This window comes from Narcine bancroftii, chromosome 13, assembly GCF_036971445.1.
Source record: "Narcine bancroftii isolate sNarBan1 chromosome 13, sNarBan1.hap1, whole genome shotgun sequence".
In the NCBI taxonomy this organism is placed as follows: domain Eukaryota; kingdom Metazoa; phylum Chordata; class Chondrichthyes; order Torpediniformes; family Narcinidae; genus Narcine; species Narcine bancroftii.
The window spans coordinates 17,083,100-17,108,322 of NC_091481.1; the positions used below are offsets into that span (position 1 = coordinate 17,083,100).

At 43.9% G+C, this 25,223-nt stretch overlaps 1 protein-coding gene and 1 long non-coding RNA gene across 17 annotated transcripts in view; one reads left to right on the forward strand and one right to left on the reverse strand.

Annotated features, from left to right (window-relative positions):
* LOC138748550 (uncharacterized) overlaps positions 1 to 17,233 on the forward strand; it is a 54,709-nt gene extending 37,476 nt beyond the window's left edge. For 2 of the 8 annotated variants that reach the window (XR_011348133.1, XR_011348138.1), the window contains 3 exons: positions 768 to 911; positions 3,647 to 3,821; positions 5,085 to 7,068. This is a non-coding gene — a long non-coding RNA (uncharacterized lncRNA). The other 6 variants (XR_011348136.1, XR_011348134.1, XR_011348137.1 and 3 more) reach the window with 6 other exon arrangements.
* The window catches only part of sema3c (sema domain, immunoglobulin domain (Ig), short basic domain, secreted, (semaphorin) 3C), a 270,171-nt gene that overhangs the window by 100,553 nt on the left and 144,395 nt on the right, over positions 1 to 25,223 (reverse strand). Inside the window, exon 5 of one of the 9 annotated variants that reach the window (XM_069908942.1) lies at positions 24,705 to 24,886. The exons of 5 other annotated variants lie outside the window; for them this stretch is intronic. The gene's annotated coding sequence lies outside the window, so the exon portion shown is untranslated. Of the gene's footprint in view, positions 1 to 335; positions 755 to 1,813; positions 1,996 to 21,474; positions 21,755 to 24,704; positions 24,887 to 25,223 lie in introns of those variants that run through there. 3 more of the 9 variants (XM_069908950.1, XM_069908947.1, XM_069908948.1) reach the window with 3 other exon arrangements.

Here is a 25,223-nt window from a genome sequence, read left to right on the forward strand (position 1 = left end):
TATTCCAGTAATGGAAAGCAGGCAACAATTCTCTTCCAGTTGCTAATGCAATACTGTATGTCTGCTTGTGCCAGCATTCCTGTGTGAGGGCAGCAGGCACACAGCACACCCAGTTAGGTGGATCTCGTAACACCAGGATCAAGTGCTTCAAAATCCTTCAATAGTTAACATTATTATTTGCAGAATTATCAACTAACATCTTTTTAAAAAATCATCTAGTAAATGAAACTCACTTCAGCCTGAATGGGTTCCACGTTCTTAAATACGTAATTTTATGCCACAATGCACGAATTCAACAGAAGAAAGAGAAATGTTCAGAAAATGTTTAAACTCACTTGTCCCTATGCCGACATCTGATTTAACGTTGTCATTTTACTTTAGTACTTTGGCCTGAGCAGATTGGGGATCATATTTATGAAACCAGATCCAGTTAATCCACTGAGTCTCCCTGATCAAACACAGACAATACCACCTTCCTGAGTTCCAACAGTAAACAGATTACAAATGGTTTACTGGACCTTCCCTTACATCCACATATTTTAGAAATCTATGTGCTGGCAGCTTGCTGGTATGCACACTGTTCAGCTTACTATTTTAGAACTGAAGTGTACTTTAGTGGGCTTCATTGTTTCATGATGTACTGGCTGTGGCTAGTAACAACCAGTGGCAGGTGGAATCGACCCTCTGCATGCTAACACATTAAATGAGCAGAACAGGAAGCATCCCCATCCAATGACTCATTGATTCTTTGACACCTTTATCCACAGGACAGAGTCAATATGCAGACAGTACCATCTGTTAAGACAACTAAGGCATGGCAGCGCAGCTTAAACCTTGCTCCTGCTCACATGACTCGTGTGAAAAGAACAATAGCAACATGATCTACGAACAACCTTGTCTGATTGCTCTTGGTATGAAATTTTAATTATATTTCAAAAAATAGACGAACATTGAGTTAGTGCCCCTATGTTGTCCTGGGCCACAGAGACGGACTGTTGTTCCCCACGTTGCTGGTGAGTTTCCGTTCAAGGAAGAGGCAAGCATCAGCCAGATCCCTTTAAAAGAGCTTGGGGAAGGGAGTTTAGATTTTTTGGAGGTTATCTTGGCTCAATGGCACCAATCACACGAGGGGTGAAGCAATGAGGCACAAGCGGCATTCAAAATATTTCGGGAGGATACAAAAAAAATTGCACTTTATCAAATGCCTCAAATGATATTTAATCTTCCTGTGCAATGTTCCACATAATGTATTTGGCTTTCAATTGTAAATGCCAATGAATATGAAAATAAATTCATATTTAAATATTAATAGCTTCTCTTCAGGAATGGAACTATGCTATTCTGATTGTAATTAAAATATCCACATTCATTTAAATTCCAAGGCTGTTCAAAAAAAAAACATATCCTTCAAAGCCAACAATCTCTAACAGTGTGTTGTTAACATGGACGGATAAATAACAAGAATATAGAAATGTAGAAAATTTACAGCACAATACAGGCCCTTCGGCCCACAAAGTTTTGCTAAATGCGTCCCTACCTTAGAAATTACTAAGATTTCCCATAGCCCTCTATGATTCTATGTATCTATCCAAAGTCTCTTAAAGGATCACAATGTATCTGCCTCCAGTAGCCCATTCCATGCACCCACCACTCTCTGCATAAAAAAACTTACCCCTGACATCTCCTCTGTTCCTACTCCTCAGAACCTTAAACCCATGTCCTCCTATGACAACCATTTCAGCCCTGGGAGAAAGCCTCTGACTCTCAACACGATCAATAATTCTCATAATCTTAAACACCTCTATCAGGTCACCTCTCACTCTGCCGGTCCAAGGAGAAAAGACTGAGTTCACTCAGTCTGTTTTCATGAGGCACGCAATATCCTTGTAAACCTCCTCTGCTCCCTTTCCATGGCTTCCACATCCTTCCGGTAGTGAAGTGACCAGAACTGCGCACAGTACTCCAAGTAATATCGCCCAATAAATCCAGTAACAAATGCAGGAAGTATGACTTTACCAAGCAGGGATAGTGCAACTTGCTGCAAGGGAAGTAGCTTTGATAAATTACACAGTCACATTTCTGGGAAGTTTGATGAGGACAGAAAGGAGGAGGGGGGAATTTAACAATGTGCTGTGAGGGTTAGGGTTGTGGATATGGAGCAGTTACGTAAATGGATCTTTTCAATACTGTAACTTTAATGTAACCAAGCTCAAAACTTCTCTCCTGAAGCATTGTCACCTCTACTCTCTTGAGGTATTTTAAAAACTAACATTCAACCAATCTACTGGTTACTTGTACTGAAGATCGAAGAATGAAAATTTAAAAATAAGCTGCAGTTGTTGTAAAGCTGAAATGAAAGCAGGTCAGGCAGTATCGGTCGAAAATTATTCAGGTTGCAGACACTTCATCGGAAGAAAGGAAGATAGGACGGGAAGTAGGGGAAGAAGGAAGGAAGGAAGGGGAGGAAAGGGAGGAAGAGAGGGAGGGGAGGGAGGAAGGAAGGGAAGGAGGGAAGAAGGGAGGGGAAGGAAAGATAGGGAGGGAAGGAAGGAAAGAAGGATAGGGAGGGGAAGGAAGGGAGGAAGGGGAGGGGAGGGAGGGGAAGGATAGTGAAGGAAGGAAAGAAGGAAGGGGAGGCAGGGGAGAGAGGGGATGGAAGGGAAGGATAAGGAGAGGAAGGAAGGAAAGGAGGATAGGGAGGGGAAGGAATGAGGGAAAGAAGGGGAAGGATAAGGAAGGATTAGGAAGGGGAAGGAAGGAAGGGTAGTGAATGAATGAAAGAGGGAAGGAGGGATGGATGAAAGGAAGGAAGGAGGGAGGAACAAAAAACAGGCAGCTGGAGGGGTTCTATAGGTGGGGCAGCATCCGTGAAGGCAAAGGACCCATCCCAAAATGTTGATCCTCCCTTTGCGTCTCCAGATCCTGCCTGGATTGCTGAGTTCCTCCAGCTGCCTGCTTTCTCTTGAAGAAATAAAGCAAATTCGTTTTTGAAGTAGGGAACTTGAATGGAGCGTCAGGAAGAAATTACAAATCCACTATATGGACCATTGAACTCCATTACCTGCGGAACACAAGAATTGCCGATGCCGTTATCTTCAGCAATAACTGGAGGCACTCAGTGGGTCCAAGGAGAAAAATGGACAATGTTCTGGATTGGGATGTGTCCCGAAAGGTTGACTGTCTCACTCTGTCTCTGAATGCTGTCTGTCCTGCTGAGTCCCTCCAGCCTCTCATTATTTATTCCTTCATCTGCGTAATGCGCCAAAAATGCACTGAAGTCTGGGGGATGCAGTATGGACTGGCCTTCCTGGGGTACACCCAGCAGGTTAGAAGAGCGGAATAGCAAATAAAAATGGCCGGTCCTGATGTGACACAAAGAGCAAGTTATCTGAAGTCAGAGAATTCAGTATCGAGTCCTGCAGGCTGCAGCATGCCCAGACCACAAAGAAGTGCTTTTCCTCGAGCTTACAGTACAGGGCCCACAGACAGAGAGGTCCTTTCCTCATGTTTTTGCTTCTGGGCTGATGCCAAGTTTTAAATAATTTTGCTCATTAAATTTTAAAAAATTAGACATACAGCACTGTAACAGGCCAATTCGGCCCAACGAGTCTGTGGCGCCCATTAACATCCCGGTATGTTTTTGAAGGGTTGGAGGAATCCGGAGCCCCTGGAGAAACCCACGCAGACACGGGGAGAATGTACAAACTGCTTACAGGCTGCACAGGATTCGCATGCAGGTCCGGTCCCGATCACTGGCGCTGTAAAAGCATTGCCAACCGTGTTTCATGTGACACACCTTGGAACCTGTCATTGCAAGGAAGGTATGTGCAATTGCAAATTCTTGTTGTCGAGGTTCTTGTTGGACAGCATCATTTGTTCTGCATTATGAATTATGTGATATCTGGGAAAGACTGTCCGCATCAGGCAAAAGTCGAAACAATGTGCGAGGATTTATGGCCTTTACTCAGTATCAAATATTCCTGCTGATTGCTTTACCAGATGAATATATTTCCTTCCATTGGCAACATCCTCTTGAAGCTTCCACCGCAGCCAAGCCTGCACAGCTTGGTCATGAGCGTTAGACTGGGACTCCAGTTGAAATCTCAGACCATTACTCTTCATCATGCATGTGTTCAGCAGACTCCGCCAGTAAGAAAAAGACACTGCCCTCTCAACAGGGGATGCTGTCATATCCAATTTAACAGATGAAGATTAATTTCTCATAACATTTTTCAAATTTTTAATTGTTTTACCAGGAGTTGCCTTGGTTTGGTCGGGAGAGAATTAGGGTTCTTATTCATGGCCAAAAAAAACCCAGGAAATGCAGATGTCCTGAACCTGAAAATTGGTACACACCAGGTGCAGTAATTAACCACATGGTAAAATGGTAGTCTCACCAAGTTTGATGCAACACTTTACATGCATTGCACTTAGAAAGGAGAAAATAATCAAAAGAAGAGGAGAATCATGGCAAGTGCTGACAGGAAGCGATAGAAGGGGAGAGAGATGGTAGTGAAGAGAGGTCTTGTGAGAAGAGATTGTTGGGAAAGGAGGTCGTGAGGGGAATGAAATGATGGGAAAAGAAAGATCATGAAGAAGTGAGACAATGGAGGAAACATAATAATGGAGTAAGAGAGTCTGTAAGAAGGAGAAATTGCTGGGAAAGAAATAAGTGGGGTTGGTGTAGCGGTTAGAGCAACGCCTTTACAGCTCCAGCGATAGGGACCAGGTTTTGAATCCCGCACTGTCTGTAAGGAGTTTGTATGTTCTCCCTGTATCTGTGTGAGTTTTCCCTGAAGGCTCTGGTTTCCTCCTACTGTTCGCAGTGCCGGATTAACTTGGTAGCAAAAGTAGTCATTTTCAAGGGCCCCGTGCTAAATGCTTGCAAGCTATCAATTTTGACCGGAGCTCACATTAACAGATTCGAAACCATGATTATCTGCCATGAAGGGTGGGGGTAGGAGTACATATATGACCATTTGTGTTACATTTTAAAGAATGTGGAGAGGCCAGGGCATGATTTGAAATGTAACAAAGTAACTGTTTTCATTGTTCCAACATTGTCAATAACATTATCTTTGCAGAAGCAAATTGTCAAGCTGGATTGCACAGGGCAGGGGATCCCAGGCAGAAGCAGCTGACTCAGCTCTGACAAGCAGCCTTTTCGCTTCGGAATGGGGTAGAGCCAGAGATCAGGACACATTTTTCCATCCTTCGCAAAAACCAGGTGATCTAGAAGATCACCATGAGGTGATTGTATTTGGTCTGAACAAAGAATGAATTCTTCTGCACTTTTTAAAAAACTTTCTGACACTTTTTGCCCGCTTTAATTTGAAAGAGGCACCTTTCATCAAAAGGCCAAATGCCGTTTTAATACATGGACAATTATACAAATCACATTACATCCTATTAAATATTGATAAGCAGTACAATGGTTGTTAAAAGGTAGGATAATAAAGGCAAGCTAAAACAATTGTTATTTTCATCAAAGCTGAGAAAGTGATACCCCACTCCCCACCCATTCGCGAGACAAAACAGGCGACATGGCACGGAGACCCGGCTGCAGCAATCTGCAATCGCTGGTGGATTAGAAGAAGCACTGACTTCCCAATTATGTTGAAAATCGCGCAGTGACTGTGGAAAGGCAGTTACGCTAGAGGTTCATGGGCAGATGATAATGTTGTATTCAGGAAAAAAAATCTTTCAGTCATGTAGTTAGTTGAAAATAATTTTCCAAAATGACTCTTGCTTCCATTTACAAATCCTGATGTTTACCACAAAAGGAAGGATCTGTAGCAACAAAGGCAGATTAATCTGCAGCTAGATTGCCTTTTAGTGAGAAGATGGCCTTGATGAGGTAATTAAGTAGCATACTTAATACAGTCTTCTTTGGCTTGGCTTCGCGGACGAAGGTTTATGGAGGGGTAATGTCCACGTCAGCTGCAGGCTCGTTTGTGGCTGACAAGTCCGATGCGGGACAGGCAAACACGGTTGCAGCGGTTGCAAGGGAAAATTGGTTGGTTGGGGTTGGGTGTTGGGTTTTTCCTCCTTTGTCTTTTTACAGTGAGGTGGGCTCTGAGGTCTTCTTCAAAGGAGGTTGCTGCCCGCTGAACTGTGAGGCGCCAAGATGCACGGTTTGAGGCGATATCAGCCCACTGGCGATGGTCAATGTGGCACCAAGAGATTTCTTTAGGCAGTCCTTGTACCTCTTCTTTGGTGCACCTCTGTCACGGTGGCCAGTGGAGAGCTCGCCATAGAACACGATCTTGGGAAGGCGAGGATCCTCCATTTTGGAGACGTGACCTACCCAGCGCAGTTGGATCTTCAGCAGTGTCGATTCGATGCTGTCGGCCTCTGCCATCTCGAGTACTTTGATGTTGGAGATGAAGTCGCTCCAATGAATGTTGAGGATGGAGCGGAGACAACGCTGGTGGAAGCGTTCTATGAGCCGTAGGTGATGCCGGTAAAGGACCCATGATTCGGAGCCGAACAGGAATGTGGGTATGACAACGGCTCTGTATACGCTAATCTTTGTGAGGTTTTTCAGTTGGTTGTTTTTCCAAACACTTTTGTGTAGTCTTCCAAAGGCGCTATTTGCCTTGGCGAGTCTGTTGTCTATCTCATTGTCGATCCTTGCATCCGATGAAATGATGCAGCCGAATAGGTAAACTGGTTGACCGTTTTGAGTTTTGTGTGCCAGATGGAGATGTGGGGGGGCTGGTAGTCATGGTGGGGAGCTGGCTGATGGAGGACCTCAGTTTTCTTCAGGCTGACTTCCAGGCCAAACATTTTGGCAGTTTCCGCAAAACAGGACGTTAAGCGCTGAAGAGCTGGCTCTGAATGGGCAACTAAAGCGGCATCTACAGTCTACATAATACAGTCTCTTCTTTCTTCTTTGGCTTGGCTTCGCGGACGAAGATTTATGGAGGGGGTAAAAAGTCCACGTCAGCTGCAGGCTCGTTTGTGGCTGACAAGTCCGATGCGGGACAGGCAGACACGGTTGCAGCGGTTGCAGGGGAAAATTGGTGGGTTGGGGTTGGGTGTTGGGTTTTTCCTCCTTTGCCTTTTGTCAGTGAGGTGGGCTCTGCGGTCTTCTTCAAAGGAGGTTGCTGCCCGCCAAACTGTGAGGCGCCAAGATGCACGGTTTGAGGTGTTATCAGCCCACTGGCGGTGGTCAATGTGGCAGGCACCAAGAGATTTCTTTAGGCAGTCCTTGTACCTTTTCTTTGGTGCACCTCTGTCACGGTGGCCAGTGGAGAGCTCGCCATATAACACGATCTTGGGAAGGCGATGGTCCTCCATTCTGGAGACGTGACCCATCCAGCGCAGCTGGATCTTCAGCAGCGTGGACTCGATGCTGTCGACCTCTGCCATCTCGAGTACTTTGACGTTAGGGATGAAAGCGCTCCAATGGATGTTGAGGATGGAGCGGAGACAACGCTGGTGGAAGCGTTCTAGGAGCCGTAGGTGGTGCCGGTAGAGGACCCATGATTCGGAGCCGAACAGGAGTGTGGGTATGACAACGGCTCTGTATACGCTTATCTTTGTGAAGTTTTTCAGTTGGTTGATTTTCCAGACTCTTTTGTGTAGTCTTCCAAAGGCGCTATTTGCCTTGGCGAGTCTGTTGTCTATCTCATTGTCGATCCTTGCATCTGATGAAATGGTGCAGCCGAGATAGGTAAACTGGTTGACCGTTTTGAGTTTTGTGTGCCCGATGGAGATGTGGGGGGGCTGGTAGTCATGGTGGGGAGCTGGCTGATGGAGGACCTCAGTTTTCTTCAGGCTGACTTCCAGGCCAAACATTTTGGCAGTTTCCGCAAAGCAGGACGTCAAGCGCTGAAGAGCTGGCTCTGAATGGGCAACTAAAGCGGCATCGTCTGCAAAGAGTAGTTCACGGACAAGTTTCTCTTGTGTCTTGGTGTGAGCTTGCAGGCGCCTCAGATTGAAGAGACTGCCATCCGTGCGGTACAGTCTACTTGCATAGTAAATCCTGACCACTAAGTAAGTGTGAACAATGCTGGATTAAATTACATCTTCATGAATATGCTAATCTAGTTATGGGCTAAAAGGGTTGCTTTCTCCAGGTAGCCTTTCTGTACCTAAGAATTACATAATTCCCCCAAAGGAAAACAATTTATCTGCCTGCTGCCTCAAACTTAAAGCGGACTCCTTCACTCGGCGATTCGGAAAAAAAAACCAATTAGCATGCAGTTTGTTACACTACTGTGTTTAGAATAGACCATGGCAGTCTTTCTCTGAGTCGCCAGAAAGCCGGAAGACCTATATCTTCAAGTCATTCACTTACGTTTGTATCCATTCAAAATGGCTGCCTTTGTAATGATTTATCGCTTGGAGTCCAATTCTCTCCTCTGAATTTTGCTTCCCCTGGCATTTAGTGTCTTACCTGTCCCTTTCATTCTCTCTTTTAATAATGTGTATTGTTTTAAAATATAGGGCCCCTTTATAAGATATGCTACAAGCCCTGCACGAGTTTAATCTGGCCCTGACCATTGTAAACATACCGGGGGTTGTTTTGGTGTAAATTTGGCGACACGGGCTTGTGGGCTAAAATGACCTGTTACCATGCCTAAATTAAAAATCCTTCCATGTAATATTGTAATCATACCATTTTAATTTTTTTAAATTTTTCTTTAAATGTAATTCTCTATTGTATTCATGTTATAAAATTTTAAATAAAGTCTTCAAAAAAGAAAAAATAAAGATCCTTCTGAAGGGAGTCACATTTAATTATTATTTGACAGCATGGGATGTTAGGCTAAACCCAATCTCTCTCCAGGTAAACAGGGGGATTGCTGCAGTTTCAGCAGGTTGCATTCACATTCTTTACTTCTGTTTACCAAATTCAAGTTCCCTCTGATCATTCTTGCTCCTTATTCTGTGCTGAGGGCTGTAAATTAGATTAAAATTACTCATAAATCTCCAACTGCAATGTAGAACTGTTAAACTAAACAAGGTAGATTTATATATTCGCTGAAGCTATCATGGTAGTTGGCAGAATAAAAAAGGGGCGACGGGTCAGCTGAATGATGCAACCTTTCATATTCTGTTTTTCATTACCATATAGAAAGAGGACATCATCTCTGCTGGCTCTTAGAGCAATCATGTCAATCCTGTTGGCCTACATTTCTTCTCTCTAACATCCCAAATAACACTGCCTGTTACCAACTCTAGGGTCAATATACAGTAGCCAATTAATCTAACAGCCAGCACATTTTTGCGAATGCGAGAGGGGATATCTGAGGGAAACCACTGCATGGTCACAAGCAAACTCCACTCAGAGAACACCAGGTGTGAAACATCTGAGCCAGCTCTATGGAGTTGCAAGAGAGTTGACGAGCTACATGGTCTTGCACTGAACAGTTTCAACATGAAGTAGAGATATCTGAAATATTAAAAGGATGAAGGAGAAACAGAGAGGATTGGGAAGGGAATTTCAGAGATTTGAGCCTTGGCAACAAAGATGTGGGTAAAAAGAGGGTGATGAAAATTACAGGGACACAGATATCCTGTAGCATTGGAATATATTGCAGAGATAAGGAGGCCAACATTCTTGGAAGCTTTTGTAACTCGAAAGAACATTTTAAAATTGAAGCATTTATTGACTGGGAGCCACCTTAGACTAGCGAGTGATGGTAGATGGGGCTTGGTGAATGAAATGGATGATGGCAAGTTTATGGAGGGGGAGGAAGTGAGGCCAGCAAGGGACTTGGTATCGTCCAGTCTGGGTGCACAAAGGGACGGCGGAAGGTCCACTTATTGAGATGACCTGAGACAGGGAAGAACTGCACACTGTGAGGAGAGAGGGAAATAACTGCTCAGTTGCTGGTGCAGAGATATTCAGTCTTGGCTGTAGCTGATGTGAATAAAAATAGAAATGCTGGAAATACTCGATGTCAGGCATTGTGGAAAGAACCTGAGTTAACATTTCAGGCCAATAACTTGCATCATATCAATGGAAAGTTTGAAATCAAACAAGTTTTAAATTGTAGAGAAAGGAAGGAGTGGAAAGAGAACACCATGAACATCTGTAGTAAGGTGTAGAGTGAGGCAGACTTGGAACACAAGTGATGGTAGATGGTTGATTGAAGACTTTAGGAAGGGAAAACCAGAGGTGTACAATTCAGTTTATACAATTGGGGGGGGTGGGATCAGAGATGGAGAGAGTGAGTAAATTTAAATTCCTGGGTGTCGCTATCTTGGAGCACCTTTCCTGGACCCAACATACTAAAGTATGCCAGCGCCTCAATTTCCTCAGGAAGTTTGTCGAGATTCGCTATGATACGGAAACCTTGGCAAACTTCTACAGATGTGTAGTGGGAGGTGTTGCATCACGGCCTGATATGGGAGCATTAATACCTCTGAGCAGAAAGCCCTGCGCATCACAAGCAAAAGTCTCCTCACCTTCGAGAAAATCTACCTGGTACGCTGCTATCGGAGGGCAGTAGGAATCATCAAGGATTCGCACCACCCAGGACATGCTCTGTTCTCATTGCTGCTATCAAGAAAGAGGTATAGGTGCCATTAGATGGCATGGTTAGTGTAGCAGTTACAACAATGCTGTTACTGTGCCAACGAACTGGGATCGAAACCGTCACTGTCTGTAAGGAGTCTGTACGTTCTCCCCATGTCTTTGTGGATTTCCTCTGGGTGCTCTGGTTTCCTCCCACCCATCAAAATGTACAGGGTTTATAGGTTGGTTGGGTGGTATGGGCTCATGGCTCGGAAGGGCCTGTTACCATGTCTAAATTTAGATTTATAATTTCAATTTAAAACTCATACTGCCAGGATCAGGGACGGTTGCTACCCCTCCACCATCAGACTCCTAAACTACAGAGTCATTCCGAGACTCATTTAAGGACTCTTACTTTGCACTGAATATATAAATACTGAATCACTATGTTCTCGGTATTTACATTCCTTTCTTTGTTCACAGTTCTCTCTTTTGTATATATGTATCTTTTCTTGATACAGTTTCCAGCACCAATAAGTAGATATTTTGAACTTTGGTGGTTCTGGCATAGAGAGGGCAGTGATTACAGCTACTCTGTCCGAGGGAAGTGAAAGCAGGAGCTCTGAGAAGAGAGAACAAATCAAAGCTGGTCTGGAACTGTCTTTGAGACGCTGCAAGTATTCAAAAGAACAGGCAGCATCTGTGGAGAGAGAAAAATGAAAAAAAAAGGTTTTTCAGGTTAATGACCTATCCTCCGAACTGGCTAGTTCAGGTCCAAATGAAAACCTGGCCATCTGAAATTGCTCAATTCATTGTGGTTTCAAGAGGAGGTGGTGGCCATTGGATGTGTTTGAACAAGAACAGAGGGATCAAAGCCAGAGTGAGAAGAAGAATCAGTCACCATTTCAGGCTGCGTTTCTTCAGTAAGAGCAATCTTGACAATCACTATTTTCTCGCAGGACTTGCTGCCTTTGTTTTCTGATACACTTAATATATTAAGCAGTGACATTTATCCCAGAATAAACCAGCTCCTAATACTGAGCTCCTTTGACAGTGGAATTAATTGGGAGTTTTTAATCTCCCAATTTTTCAGGAATTTAATAAAAAGCTTGTTTCTATTAAAAGCTGGCATGAAAATTTGTGAACTTAGAAACATGTGTTTCTAATTTGATTCGTGAGCATAGCACGCTGCCTTGTCAATGGGACGGATGTCAGCAGGCAAGTTCTATAGAGTCAGGAGCAAAGCTTAGCCGATGCAGCTGTAATATTCGTCCCACCCCAATGAATCAGCCAGGAAAATGTTGCAACTTGGTGGACAGAGAGTCCATGTCTGGTATTTGTAAAAGTTGTAAATATTCCAATCATCTGAAAATGTCGGAGCAAGAAAAGTAGAAGGTAGGAGAGAGACTAGACACCAGAGGGATAGTGTGCAGGAAGAGAAAAAATAAGAAAGAGGAGATGAGATGCCCAAAGAGGGGGAGAAGAGGTGGGGAAGAAAGTGAGGTGAGGTGAGCAGTACAGGCGGGAGAGGAGAGGAGAGATTGGATGAGAGGGAGAGGAGGGAAGTGGGAGGGGGAGAGAATGGCAGAGAATAGGTGAGGTGGGGGAGGAGGGAAGGTGGAGGAAAATAGAGATACGAGGTGGTATTGGCATTTCATTGGTTTTAAAGGGACAACATTTCTATTGTTTCCATCGTGGATTATCATCTAAGGATTGAGGGTGAAAATCTACCCAAACTCATCACCTTGACCAATAACAAGCACTGGTGTTTATTTCATAAAGGAGAGGCCTCCACGGTGTTTTACCAGATGATCATCAGATGACATCTCACTTAAGCAGTTGATCCTGAATTTGCGCGTAAAAGGAGAATCTTGGAAGAAAGAGCGGCTGAGGGGTGGAAAGGTTTGGGGAGGAGCCCTACACAGCACTACTAACAGCATCAGGCAGTCGGACGTTTAAAGAAGCAGGTAGATGTTTAAAGGTTTGAGATGTATGAAAGAATGGTCTGAAAATGTATTGATCCTGCAGCTATTTGATTGTGCAATCCTCCCCTGTTTATATCCACCATGCTGCAGTAAGGCAGGACAATCTGCACCAGAAACCCTACACTCAAGGATTCAAACCTAGAGCCCATCCTCGTAAGGATGGGTGTTTGAACCCTTCAAAATATTCACCTGGCACAAGTTCAAAATAACTATCTCCCAGCAAAAGAATAAAATAGTACCCTCTCTTACATTATAAAAGTTCCAAAGATCATAGCCAATCTTCATTCAATCTCCTGCCATTAGACCTTGTCCCTCTTGATCATCTATCCTTCCCATCCCTCTACTAACCCACTCAATGTCCATACCTGCAGAGGTAGTTGAGTCAGCTGAGGTTTTGTGAAACACTGGCTGAGCATTACCTTTCACACACCACCAGCTACATGCCCGATAAGGCCAAAGCTCAGGTCGCTTTGGCCTTGGGGCTTTGGATTTTGTCAGGTGTTTCCAGAACCTTGTATATTTCAGCTGCCAAATGGGGAGACGCCAACTTCCACACAGTAACTTGAAATCAGTCAGGTTACCAAAGTTTTCATCCGTCCTGCAATTTTGTGTGCCCCACCCACTTTAACTTGGCTTGCTGAACTCTGTCCTTCCCCAAAGTTGCACGTTTAGGTCACGGAGTGAGAACGATCTTCCTCTTGGCAAATGTTTTGCATCATTCAGCTGTTGGCTCTATTCTCAAACCATTCTATTGGTTTTATCTTTTTTTTTAAATCTATCATCTGGACAACTTGGCGTCAAACATTCAGCAGTGTGTGCGCTTAGGGTGGTCCCCTTGAAATTGCTGCACAGGAATTCAACCAGATGTCACAATTCTAATGTTTCTTTACCTCACAGAAACAACAATAATTGAGATAGATTTTTCTGTATGCCGGTTATTCCCTTCGATTGCTTGGGTTGGAGCGAGAAGACATATGAATGTAATGATAACAAACCCATTATCTGCAGCCAGCTTTCTGAATTCTTGTGACGTGAACTATATTCCATTGTCACATGTTACTTGCTCGGGTATTCCTTATTCAGCAAAGAGTGCCCTTTGAGGTGATAGTTGACTCTCTCAGGTCTTTCACCCTTTTGACAAATGGAAACTTAGAGTAGTAAAAGGCTACTATTAAATACCACTCTTGATTCTCGATCAACAAGTTTGCTTCCACTATGTGCCATGGCCTGGTAGGTACTTCTGTGGAGATCATTTCCTCTTTTTGTTGTGTGTGTCTGTTGATCCTTTTGGATATCTTCTTTGTCTGGATCTCATAATTGACAGAGATCAACTGCAACTCCCGGCAGCTATCCAGTCCTAGAATTGCTGGTCCGTCTGCATCTGCCATGTAGAATGTACAGAAGATGTTCTTTCCCTTATGGCAGCAATTGATCTTAGCTCTCCCTAGCTGTTTGATCATGGATCCACCATAGGCCGTTAATGTAACATTTACTGTTTCCAATGCACCATCTTTTCGATACCCTTTTATTATGTTCTCTGGCGGTAGAGTCTGAGTGGAAGGATGTTACTTTGTGATCCAGTATCCAGCTTCACCTTTTGGCTAAATATCGTAGGCTTGTTCTGGATTGTCCTCTGTATTTGGATCTTTGTGTGCAACTCGCTTCCTTCTTTCATCTCACCCGACATCTCATGAAGGTGTATAGATTCTATGTCCAGTATCTGGGTGTCGGAGTCTTCATTGTTGTTTCCTTTTATGTGGTGGATCTTCTCCTTGTCTTCTCTTCTCTCACTGGTATTACTGGTTTCTTCATACCAGATGCACTTCTTCGCCCAGTGGTTTGCTTTACCACAGGCCCTACACTTAGAACCATATGCAGGGCATTTGTTTTGGTCATTGAAGGGGTGTTGTCTGCTTCACTTCCTGCAGGACTTGGGGGGTTTGCACTTTTCTGATTATGTTCTTTATAGCATCAACCCTTCCTTCTCATAGATGTGGGTGGGTCTGCATAGATAGGGATTCATTTGCATCCTCATGGCTTCGAAGGCTCTGGCTGGGTCTATAGCTTTGGCCAGCTTCAAGCTATCTTTCCCTATAAGAGACTTTTGTATTTCGGGATGGGCACTCCCCCATATTAGTTGATCAACTAATCTTTCCTCTATATCTGTAAATCTGCATTTTGCAGCAACAATTTTTAGTCTAGTGAGGAAGTTCTCAACAGGTTCATCAGTCTCTTGCATTAAGCCTTGAAATTCATAGCGCTTAACTCTAGGATTAGACCTGGGCTCAAGGTGAGAAGCAAACTTTGCAAATATCTGCTCTGGATCATTTTTCTCCACCTCTGTAAGCTCCCAGCTATTAAATAAGTCAAGGCCTGTCCAGAGAAGTATATAACTAACCTTCTCCTCTGCTGTTGCATTTTTAAAATAGCTTTTGAAACTTTTTAAATGATTCAACAATGTCTTCAGCCTCCCAGACCATCACTGGATGAACTGCTGTTGCTCCAGCCATTTTTTTCAGTAATGTTTTTTCTCATCTTCCCCTTCGTATTTCAATGACTTACAAGCAATTGGGTGGCATTATTCTTGATCTCTTATACTGCTGCCACCATGTTATGTTTCTGTATTACTAGGGAGGCTTCTTAAATAACTTAGAGATGCAAGATTCAAATAACAGAAGAGATTTTACCAACTGATGTCTTCCACCATCTCAGGAAACTGTTCACACTCACTGATATACATATACAAGTGCCCCACAGTTACTACAGTGAGAAGCGTGTTTTCTTACGTGGTTGCAAAATAGTTCACATTATCGTAACTATATAACATATTGTATACACCAGGAGCTGGACAAATACAAGTAACCAACTGCAGGAGAAATCAACGATTCCCGGCTAAGGAACTGACAAGCAAAGATAAGTGTACTCCCATTAAATGAAGTAAAGTCATTGTGCAATATCTCTCCCAGGGTCAGCAAATGGCACAAAACTGAGTGCTCTGGTAATTGAAGGAACAAAGATGCTATCCAGAATAGTTTCAAACAGATGAATTATGCCCTAAAATGTACTCATTCAACTATGCAAATTGTCAGGAAGCAAATGGGAGACTGACTTATGAACCTAGTGCGCCAAATAAATTACTCCCCAAGTGCAGCCTCTCCTACCCACAACAGATTTGCTGCTAGTCATCTCCCTCTCTCTCCCTCAACATTTGATAATCCTTCTTACGAGCAAAATGATGACCAGAATCAAATGACCATGACACATTTGACTTAGAAACCTGAGGTGGGGACTGTGTGCTTGATCTCACCTAATTATTGGCTCCATTTCATTCAATATAAAATCCAGAAATTTCTAAAAAATTAGTTAAATATTATGGTAGTTAATATTTGATTTAGCACTTATTTAGCATCTCCCCATTTAAAAAAAACCACTGTTGGCACCTCACTTTTTATTTCATGTGCTGCTTAACAGAATTTCTTTTACTAAATTTGAACATTCTCCAGATTGAATAATGAGCATCAGGCCTTTATAGCATGTTAACATGCAAATTTATCACATTCCTTTGACTGATTTTGATCGAGTTCAGGGAAAAAAAAGGTCTGGAGTAGCCAGTGACATGAATGTGCGTGAAAGTGCTCTTGGGATCTCTAGTCTAGACTCTTTAGTGCCCAGCTCAAGTGGTATAAAAGGCACTTAACTAATAAGTGAGAGGTATGTGCCATGTGGCAGTACATAAGACACTCAGGGCCAATATCTGAAACAGGAATGAGGTTCTTTGCAAAATGATGTTGAGGAAAACATGCTCTCACAGCTGACCTTTTTTGGTTACCTTTGAGGCAACATTTAAATAAACCTAAAAAAAAACAGTGTCACGATCTTCCCTATGCTACTGCGGTGTTATTATTATCTCTATTGACATCTTTGAACGCTCTGATGCACAAACAAAAAAATTGCCCTCAGCTACAGCAAAACTGAGTTGTGCCAAATCAGCAGCCTGGTTTATATTCCAATTCCCTCTCTATCCCATTCCAATAAGACCTGGAACAGTTTGAAAAAAGGCCCAAATTTTGAAGATTTGGCTCAGAGCATCTGTGAAGTTTTAGAACTAAGATAAGTAATGGTTTATAGCCTTAGTGAAAATAAAATTTATTTTGGGTCAGGCTCAAAATTAAAGCATATTTATTGCAATGGAATATCTATCATATATGTTTTCATTTCAAAGATGCATGAAATTTAGCTTACTAAAGGATTTTTTCCGCTTCTTACATAGACTACAAGTAAGCCTAAATGGACAACTGAATGATGAGATCAGAACCAAGAAATCTGACACTCCCTTTTTTTCTTGGATCAAACTGTGCACCTTGGATCCACCGGGTTGAAAGCAGTTCATATTGAATTGGTGCATTTGGGCAGCTCAGAGTGGTCCCGAGACAGCTTTTGGGCAGCTCAGAGTGGTCCCGAGACAGCTTTCTGGAGGAGGAAAATGGGAGAATGGAATCAAGAGGTAAGATAATGGCCTGCTGATGTTGAGAAGAGAGGAGGCTGGAGTCATGAGGAGGGGGTGGCAAAAGCAACAGGTGTGGTTTCAAAATGGGGACAGAAAGAGCCCATCCTCCTTGTATCTGCATCCATATATTTATTTTTAAACGTGGTGGAACAAGGCATTGCGTGTAGACTGTAGAGGCTGGCCCACCTCCAACTTTGTAACTCCTCCCTGTAACATTCCCCAATAAAGGATGATCTGCCCTAGTCTCCTTCCTTCATACCAGCCTTGGAAACGGGCCAGCAGCATGTGAAGACGTGTCTGTGATTTAGGTTATTAAAGCCTTTAATCATTCTTTTCAAGTTTGCTAGTTAATAACCAAAAACAACTGCCATGGACAAGGCAATTTGTGTGGAGAAGCTGGACACCAATCCCAGGGATCCAGAGGCCTCCATCAAGTCCAACGTATGACTGTGCTTCTATAGGTGCAATGAAAATCACAGATGATGTAGATGATTTATTCTTCTTGTCTGTCGGCCAACGAGCTTATCAAATAACTCTAGACTGTGACAAGTACAACCACGCAATGGTCCACAGCAGTACGGTGCCCACATGAACTCAATGTATGCTTGTTACCTTCTGGTCATCCAGCGTCAGGCCCCTGTTGAGTCTGTCGATTATTTTGTGAGGGCCATGCGGGAGCTGAGTCAAGCCTGTGGTGCTGAGATGTAACTGCAGCAGTCTACCAAGAGGAACTCATCTGCGGTTGATTAGTGGGTGGCTTCTGTTTGAACCACATCCAAGGGCGACTCCTGGAGAAGGGCAATAGGGCCCTGACTCCAGAAAGTCATGCAGCCTGCATGATTGCTTGAAACAGCCCAGATAAACACTGACACTTACTCCACTGGCAACATGGCCACCAGGTGGGGAGCGCAGGTGCCGCTATCTTGGGTCATGGGATCCCAAACAACTGCTGCCGCCACTGAGCACATGAGGTGAAAATACCGAGGCCAGTTTAAGAAGTATTGCCCAGACCATAGCGGAACATGCTTGACCCACGTCAAGGTATGCCGGTCCAAACTTTCCTCCAGCAGCTCCACATGTGGCTTGCGACCAGTATCGCTATCTTGGAATGCCCAACTTCCAATGACATTTCTGGCGGCAGAGAACAGAATGGCAGAAACAGGAGGAAGACAACACGGACTGACATCACTTCCAGCATCTCTTCCAGACTCCACTGCGTGCAATCTACAGGGGCGGCCATCTTCTGATCGACCATCTTGGCAGAAACTGCTGCCACAGTACAGCAGCAGTGACTCGGAGAATGAAGAGACTCTGGCCTCAATTGTTCTGGACCAGAACAGGCCACACAACTGACACGATCCATGATGGATGGAGGCAAACAGTCACACCACGGGCTGTCTTTTCAACACAGGGAGCACTGAAAGTTTCATACACCAAGGCACTGTACAACACTATTCCCTTGTAGTGTCCCTTGCAAGGTGTAAAGTGGCACTAGCGTAAAAATCCCAATACATGGAAATCCGCGGGTGCTGCACAGTGACCCTAACCATGAGGGGCACGAAGTATAAAAACTTCAAGCTGCTCGTCATGCTCCACCTCTGTGCGCTGGTCATACTGGGACTGGATTTCCAGTGCCAGCTTAAGAGCGTGGTCATGCAGTTTGAAGGGGCTCCTTCCTTCCCTCACGGTCCAAAACAAGCAAATAGCCCACCCTTTGCTCTGAACACGGCCAATCAGATGCCAAAATGCAGCTCGGGCCACACGATTTGTGGCCTGGCCATCCTCCTGGTTTATCACCACGCCCCCTACCCCATTCCAGAATCTCACCCTGGACTACAAACTGGTTGCCATAAAAAGTAGGCGACATAGCCCTAGGGATAGAGAGTTTATAAGAGCAGAAGTAGGATGACTACTAGTGGAGGGCATTATAGAACCCAGTAACAGCCCCTGGAGGGCACGTAGTGGTGGTGAAGAGTGGGGAGAAGCACCAGATGGTCATTATTTACAGCCAGACCATCAATTGGTTCACCTTATTGGATGCCTACCCCCTTCTCCACACAGTTGACATGGGGAATGAGATCGCCCAGTACTGGGTCTTTTCTACCATTGACTTCACGTCGCACATCACCAAATCCTGATCCACCCTGAGGACCACCTGTACATGGCGTTCGAGGCTGACGGCCGCCTTTACCATTTCTTGTGGGTCCCATTCAGCCTCACGAATGGAGGGTCTATGTTCCAGAGGGAAATGGACCACATGGTGGATGATCATAAATTGAAAGCAACATTTCTGTATTTGGACAATGTCACCATCTGTGGCCATAACCAGAAGACACACGACAAGAACCTGCAGAAGTTCCTCACCACGGCCAAAGCCCTGAATTTGACCTATAACCAGAAGAAGTGAGTGTTCCGCATTTCACGTCTGGTGATACTTGGGTACGTGATGGAACATGGCGCATGGCCCCTGATGCCAACCATATGTGCCCCTCCTGAAACTCCCAGTGCCCCAAAATCTCAAAGCCTTGAAAAGGTGCCTGGGTTCTTCTCATACTAGGCCCAGTGGGTCCCCAATTATGTGGACAAGGCCCACCACATTTACCCCATTGGCAGAGGCCCAGAAGGCTTTCAAGGGCATCAAAGATGAGATTGCCAAGGCGGTATTGTGTGTCATTGATGAATTCATTCCTTTCCTGATAGCCTCCAACTTCACCCTGACCACCACACAGAACCAAGCAGGCAGGCCCATGGCATTCTTTTCCCGGACCCTTCTGGGTCCTGAACTCAGGCACTTGGCCATCAAAAAGGAGGCCCAGGCCATAGTGGAAGCTGTGCGCCACTGGAGGTACTATTTGGCTGTCAGACCATTCACCCTGCTGACGATCCAGAGAATCATCACATTTGTGTTTAATATAAACAGCGGGGGAAATAACAAGATCATGAGATGGAGAATCGAACTGTCCATCTATAATTACAAGATCTTGTACTGGCTTGGGAAGCTCAATGAGCCACCTGATGCCTTGTCCCGGTTTTTACTGTATAAAACATTAACCTTGAGTCTGTGGTGTATATATAGCCCAGGGTCATTCTGACTGTCGAAATGTTGTCTCTGTTTGAGAAGTGCCATACATTTTTACTAAAAGTGGCCTCTAATATTAAGGTTCTCCTTATCACTGTGAGTCAGAGGATTTGATTTACCTCATATTGGTGAGGAGATATCATTGACCATTGACTTCAAGGAAAGCTATTCACAAAAGATCTAGCAGTTTCTTTGGAGAGGACATGATACTCTTGACATTAGTTGTCAGCCATTAGTTCAGAGACATCCCACTGACATTCTGCAACAGTGAGGCCATCAAGTTGGCCGAACAATCAATCTCAAAAAATTCTCAAAGCAAACCCCCAAAAAACACATTTTCATGAACGTTTAAAATATTTTACAGAACACTAACATGGTTAGAACATTAGCAATGGATTAAGATATAAATTCAGTGAAGTGAATTAGAGCAAGAGACTGGAGAATTTATGGTTATGATAAACAGCAGGAAAATTGAGTTCAGGCCCATATCAGGTCAGTCAAGGTTTCACTGAATGGTGGAGTGGGCTCTGGGATTTTTCTGATTACATTTCACATATTTTTTTACAGTCTCGACCATAGGAATAATTCTTGATACAATAAAAGTCTGAAAATCCGGATGCCATAAATCTGGACCACCTGAGAATCCAGACCTCAACAATTCTCAGCTTTTCTATGTGTGCATGCATTGCATAAGTGCCACAGAAGTACTGCCCAAGAATCCAGAAAATCCGAACTGACCCAATCCCTGAGCAGTTCGGATTTTTAGGACTTTTACTGTATATGGATCAGGTGATCCAGGGAAAGATGAACATGCAAAATCTCCAAACAGAACAGCTTGATAAAAACTCACAAAAATTGCTGGAGGAAACACAGCAGGTCTCGCCATGTCCACAGGAGGTCCCTTGAAGAAGGGCTCAGGCCCGAAATGTCAGTTATATGTCTCTACCTCTTGTGGACGCGGTGAGACTGCTGAGTTCCTCCAGCATTTTGTGCGTTTTTACCACAATCACAGCATCTGCAGACTTCCGTGGTTCACAGCTTGTAGTGATGTTCGCTGTCTCTGTGACATTGCTCTGCTGATCTGCCTGTGGTGGTACACCACCGGCCTTCTGCAGGGGGCAACCTCTGTACCTGCAGGAGTGTACCACCGGCCTACTGCAGGGAGCAACCTCTATACCTGCAGGACTGTACCGCCGGCCTACTGCAGGGGGCAACCTCTCTACCTGCAGGAGTGTAAGGGGACAGGACAACACCTGGCCGGCTGCCAATCAGTCGGCCTGAATGGATCAAGCCCCACCTGGTCGGGTGTCAATCACCTTCTGGGATAGAAGCCTGCGCCAGCCTCCCGAGGCCTCACACAGAGTTGCTGCAGCCACAGCCAGCCTGGCTCTGTGGAAGTCTTTGTGGGTTAAAGCCTGTTGTACAGTCTTACCTTGTGTGTTTCTGATTCTGGCAAACAGCGCACCACACTGCCCATGGTACTCTGCTAAGCCCAATAAAAGTGGCAGAATAATTCACTCAGCATACAGTCCTACAAGACGTGGATACCAATTTATACCAAAGAGAAAAGAAGTAGATGGAAGAACTGCAGCTGTGTCTCCTGGAGGTCCAAATGTATGTTCTTTCAAAAAAATTACGAGAGCAAAGCAAGACCAGGGCCTGCCTGTGGAACTAATGCCACTCCATTAAGTCACCACACAAGCTGTTCAATCAATGCTGGAGTAACCCAAGACTTCAGTTATTCACTGAGCTGTAATGTATCCCTATCTGTGCACTGACAAGACTGTAAATTAATATCATCAATCCTAGCTGGTGCTATGGAAACTGTGTGTCAAGTTCTCTTATCAGCTTGAGTGGAGTGCAAGAGGGCTTTATTCATTTTCTCCACGATATGAACAATTTTCTGGAAGAAAATTGCAAATGTGTCCAAATGTAATGAAGTGACATTAATAATGACAACTGATCTGATATTTTGTACCATTTCAGAACTGTTGCTCTGGAGACTTGTTCAGCAACTTACATTTGATTGGATTAAATAACATGTTCCAATGCCCATGCAGAATGGCATTTGATATGTGAAACCCTCTGGCAACACTCTCTGTAACTAGATGTCACGGAATGTATAATATTTTCCCTTCAGCATTTCCCCAACATACTGACACATTCTTAATCCACGATCTCTGCAATGACCCTTTACAAACAGCAGAAGGAATGGTAAAGTCCATTTACTAATCAATGCTCTTTGGAATGTTTTGCATAATAATGCAGGTAAGTCCAGGCGGAACCCCCCCCCCCCACCAATGAAATTTGGATCATAGCAATCCCATTCTTGTGTGCTACTTGATTGAGTTTATGTGAAAAAATTTAAAGTTGTTTGAACTTGGCGAATGCCCACGAGTCGCACAGACTCTTATCACTTTACTCCTGGGCCCTCTGCACCCCTGACATGGCAATAAACAGTGTGAGGTGGATGAATATATGGTGATCACTGGTGCACAATTTAAATTTTAAATGTAGACATACAGTCCTTTCAGCCCACAAGCCCGTGCCAATTACATCCCATTAACCTACAACCCCCGTACGTTTTGAAGGGAGGGAGGAAAGCGGAGCACGTGGAGGAAACCCACGCAGACACAGGGAGAATGTACAAACTCCTTACAGACAGCACCTGGGTCACTGGCACTATAACAGCATAGTGCTAACCGCTATGTGAACCATGCCTGCCCAAACACCATTATTATTACCTGTTAATTACATGGAGGGGAGAGGATTGGAGGGGTATGGACCAGGTGCTGGTCAGTGGGACTAGGAGGGTGGGGATTTGTTCCGGCATGGACTAGTAGGGCCAAACTGGCCTGTTCTGTGCTGTATATGGTTATATGGTTAACATATAGCTAGGCCATCTATAGGGTACTTGTGTAGATGCATCCTCTTGTGGCTGCTCTCAGGCCTGATTCTGGATCCTTATTGAATGGATTCCAGTCAGTGCTAGGACCCTGACTCAGGAAGGACCCCATTTTGGTATCTATTTAACTTAGCTGTCTTTTATGAACTCTTCATTGCCTTTGTTTGGAATGAGAATGGATCTTATAGCAACATATATTATGAAAGGCTTAGATAAGATAGAGATAGACAAGTTGTTTCCATTGGTGGGGGAGACCAGAACGAGGGGCTATAGATTTAAGAGGGTGGTGAATCTATGGACTTCACTGCTCATTGAAGCAGTGGAGGTGACCTCAGTAAAAATATTTAAGACAAGGTTGGATAGATTTTTACATAGTATGGGAAGTCAGGGATATGGGGAAAAGGCAGGTAGGTGGAGATGAGCTGATCATCAGATCAGCCATGATCTCAATGAATGGTGGAGCAGGCTCGATGGGCTGGATGGCCTCCTCCTGCTCCTATTTCTCATGTACTTATGTTTTTAAACCCCAAGCTTGCACCCTCATGTTGTACCCACCTTTCCATTCCTTGATCTCCTGACCCTATTCTCTAATGCTGAATTGTGGACATATGGAAACATAAATTTGGGCCAAGAGCAGGCCATTTAAACTTTTGTCCTGCTCCCCTTTTCAAAATAATTGTTCATGATCCGCACTCTTGATATTATAGATTTACTCTCTCCCCATGCCCTTTGATGCCTTTATCGTCTTAAATGACCTCACTAGCAAGGTGCCACAATCTTCAGTGAGAGAGAATTCCATACATTCTGTACCCCCTAAGAAACCATTACAATCCTCAATGTTTCATTCCATATCCCGAAATTGGGATCCCTAGTTTTAGACCTGTCCCCTCTTCCTCACAGTGGTCTCAGGAAACCCTGCATCCAACCTAATGAGTGCATGTTTCAATTATACTTCCTCTTTTACTTCTAATTTTTTCCGAGCACGGGCCAAGGTAAGTAATCCTTCTCAGGTACCGAGTCTGATATGATGCATAGTTGTCCAGATTTAGTCTCACCAAAGCTCTATTCTATGAACTAGGGGGGAGTCTTGTTCCTGTGAAGAAATATACAGTGGTCATAAATTGGAAATAAACCAGTAAATGCTTGAAGCACCCAGCAGGTCAAGGAGCATCTGTAGAAAGAGAAGCAGAGCTAACATTTTAGACTGACCCTCTGTCACAGGAAGAATAAGGAATACAAATTTGAAAAAACAAACTCTGTTTTCATTTCCACAGATGTTGAGCGTTCGTAACCTTGCCTGTTTTTATAATCCTTACTTCAGTTCTCCAAACCTCTAGCAATGAAATCAACTAATTGTTTGCCTTGAACTGCGTGCTGCACCTTCATGTTTGTTTTCAATAACTGATGTTCAAGAGCACCCAAATCATTGTTAAACATCAACAATTCCTAATCTTTCTCTATTTAAATATAATTCGCACTTTTATTTTTTTCTACCGGAGGGAATAATTTCATGTGCATCCATGTTCTTCTTCTTTGTCTTCTCACTCATTCAACTGACCTCCATTCTCCTGAGATTTCTTTACATCCTCCTCACTTCTCACAGTTCAAGGTTATTTTCAGCTGATTGCATATACGCAACCCAACAAAACAGCATCTCTCCATACCATGGTGCACGTGCAAAAACACCCAATACACAGTACATAAAGTTCACAAAAATAATCAAAACAAATACATAGAAATATTTTGGACTGACTTACTCGGTTACAGGATACTGTTCATCATTCCCACAGCCTGTGGGAAGAAGCTATTTCCCAGCCTGGTAGTTCTGATCTTGTTGCTCCTGTATCTTTTTGATGGTAATGGGTTGATGATACGTGTGTTGAAAGGAAAGGGCCTTCTATAATTCCTCAAGTCCTGTTTAGACAGCAGTAAATGTCATCTATAGAGGAAAATGAGACCTCAGGGATCCTCTCAGCTTTTTTAATGATCCTCCGTCTGATGCTGCAATTGGTTCCCTAAACTTGGGAACTGCATCCTGATTAAACCACTCTTACAACTAATGATTATATCATCTTACCAACACAAACCCTGGCTGCTAATTCCTACCATAAACCCACAACCCAAGACCTTCCTTTCCACCTCTGTGGAAAAGAAAGGTGAAGCCGTAGTAGCGGATGAGGACATCCATGCAATTGAAGCTTCCAACACTACACCCAAATTAAACCATTGTTGGGTCACCACACGGCAACTGTTTCACAGATCTTAGAGATGCTAAC